The sequence below is a fragment of the Miscanthus floridulus genome, chromosome 6 (assembly GCF_019320115.1).
Source record: "Miscanthus floridulus cultivar M001 chromosome 6, ASM1932011v1, whole genome shotgun sequence".
NCBI lineage: Eukaryota > Viridiplantae > Streptophyta > Magnoliopsida > Poales > Poaceae > Miscanthus > Miscanthus floridulus.
Window position 1 is genome coordinate 24344832 of NC_089585.1, and position 3085 is coordinate 24347916.

Sequence of the window (3085 nt, forward strand, 5' to 3'; positions counted from 1 at the left end):
ACAGAATACGGGTGAGCTTGTTCTTATATATTGCCTTATTCGTAGATAATGTATTCATCTTGTGGTTGGCCATGATGCTCTCGTTGCCTTGTCAACGTTATAATTAGTCGCTGCCTGTGCCTGGTACTGGACACCACAGAACCACTGTGCACTGACGCACGTCTGTACACGTCGCGTACACGAGGAGCGTATAAATGTTCAGTTTCGTTGGCTGATAAGTCATAGCTGAAATATACTGTTGACTGATTTGTTGTGAGAGAAAAATATTATTCATTGGTTGAAAAGTACGGCTTATAATCTAATCAAACAGGACGAAAATTCATACACTACAAACACGAATATACAAGGACAAACTGTGTATCATATCATTAATAGTACTGTATGCAACAAGAATCGGAAATGGAAGTAATTGATCGCTGTCGAACAGATTTGACCAGATTAGCTAGAGTCGTCGTAGGGCGGGCCGCTGGGTGGGGGTGCTTTTGTCCGTTTGCTTGCAAATCCTGCCGCAGGTCCAGTTAGGCAGGCATAGGCAGGCCGCAGCCATCTCGATCGGCATATCCACGCCAATCGCGATCTCCCTCCCTGACACCACCCGATCCCAGTCAGTGCTACTGCTGCTGTGGCGTGCTACACCTCCTAGACCCAACTGCTTGCACCGACGGTGAGCACAGGCGCGTCGTCGTCAGGTTCAGGTTGGGCTGGTTGGCCTAGGAGTAAGACGATGAGCAGTTGATTCAGTTCAGTAATAAGTAGAGAAGAGAATCACAAGTGTTTCCGGACGGTGAATGGAATTCGCCAAAGGCTACTACCACCATGTGGAGAAGGCCAAGGAGAACTCTCAAACAAGGGATCGTCTCGTAGAAGAACCAAGGGCGGAACGGAAGGAAGGCCTATGGAAGAGGAGTGGAAGAAGCAAGGTTAGCAAGATTCCAATTCCATCCAAGTTGGTTCCTGCCCTCCGTCCGAGGCACTGGCACTGGCACTGGCACTGGCAGTGTGGCAGCAGTGCCGATGGATGTGCAAGTGCGACCGGATGGCCACTCGTCGCTCTCGTGAAGCGATGTTGCAACCACTGCATCTCCACATGGTGCCATGCTTGCTGATGCCACACCATCCATTTCCAATCAGTGCCCGCTCCATCAATGATCATGGTCATGGACGGACGGCCCTTCATTCTGCAGTCCTCCTGGCTGCTACAGCACGTGCGTACGATCTGCCGTTCCTCTCCGTATGACGGCGATTCAGCAAGGAATTGAGCTACTAGGTATAGCTAGGTCTACCTGTATCCCAGCAATGGTATGGGAGTAATGATACTCCTACGTAGGAGTAGTGAAGAGGGTGGCGATATCTGGTTGGTACGAGTGTTCTCATGCTGCTACAGCAGTGCAAGGGTGGTACTACTTCACTGCTGCTGCAAGTGTCCAGGATTTATTTATTTATTATTGAGCTTTCCGGCTCGTAGGGGAATGGCGAAAAGGTCACCTGTGAACATACGTGTAGCATGTAACTTCTCCTGCCTTCGTCGTGAAGTTGCCCCTACGTACGCATCTTGTTGTCCGTTTGGCAGTTTCAGAATTGGGCCGGCAAGCAACAACAGAATTATCATCAATAAATACACGGGCAAAAGAAAAGATTGTGCGCGAGGCTGAGGCCTGGTCGGTGCCGAGCTTGTACTGCGGGGGGGGTCTCGGCAGCACGAACCCCGAGATTGCCGAGGCCCCGGTGTACAATGCCGAGGCCTTGAGCGGGCGGCGGTCGTGGGTGCAGCGTTAGGACACAGTGGCCGGTAACCCCCGTCATACCCTGTCCCAGGCGCTGATCGTGGACACAGTGCTGTGACACAGTTACCGGTAACCCCCGTCATACCCTGTCCCATGCGCTGATCGTGGACACAGTGCTGGGACACAGTTACCGGTAACCCCCGCCGTGCCCTGTCCCAGCCGGTACGGCGCTGATGCGACTTCGGGTCGCGTCGGCCATTCTGTGACGTTGAGCCGCTGTCCGACTGAGATTGCGGGAGTGGTTGAAAGTATTAATGAGACGTGACGCGCTGTCGGGAGGGGTCGACCGAGGCGGGGGGCGACGGACCGCGGACGAGCCTGCCTCGAGCGACACGGAGAATGAGGCCTCGCGCGAGACGGAGATCAGGCTCCTTGCCGAGGGCCTCGCGCGAGAGGCCTCACGCGATACGGAGAACGCGCTTCCTGCCGAGGCCTTCCGTGGAGGAGCCTCGGGCGGGGCGGAGACGACGTTCCTTGCCGAGGCCTTCCCTGGGGAGCCTCGCGCGAAGCGGAGTTGGCGTCAGGATGCCGAGACCTTCTGCTCGAGGCTCGAGGCGAGGAGGGAGAGGACCCGGTGGGCTTGGTCGTGGCGGGTGAGGGGCCCACGACTTACCTTCTAGCTTTTTCTTTTTGATGGGACTTTAGCAACCTATTTAATGTTTTGCTTAGGGTAACCCCATTCTAAGATACCCGACAGTAGGTATAGCTAGGTCTACCTGTATCCCAGCAATGGTATGGGAGTAATGGTACTCCTACGTAGGAGTAGTGAAGAGGGTGGCGATATCTGGTTGGTACGAGTATTCTCATGCTGCTACAGCAGCGCAAGGGTGGTACTACTTCACTGCTGCTGCAAGTGTCCAGGATTTATTTATTTAGGTCCTCTTTAGATCCCACCTAAAAACCAAAAATTTTCGAGATTTCTGGTCACATCAAATCTTGCGGCACATACATGGAGCATTAAATATAGATAAAAAGAATAACTAATTGCACAGTTTGCCTGTAATTGGCGAGACGAATCTTTTAAGCCTAAATAGTCTATAATTGGATAATTTTTACCAAATACAAACGAAAGTGCTACAATAGCCAAAAGCCAAAAATTTTCGGAACTAAACGCACCCTTATTATTGAGCTTCCGGCTCGTTGGGGAATAGCGAAAAGGTCACCTGCGAACAACTACAGTAGTACATGTAGTACTGGCTTCGTTTCTGGGTTGATAAACCTGCTGATGGATAAGTCCTGGTTGAACGATGTGAACAGTACGCATCTTGTTGTCCGTTTGGCAGTTTCAGAATTGGGCCGGC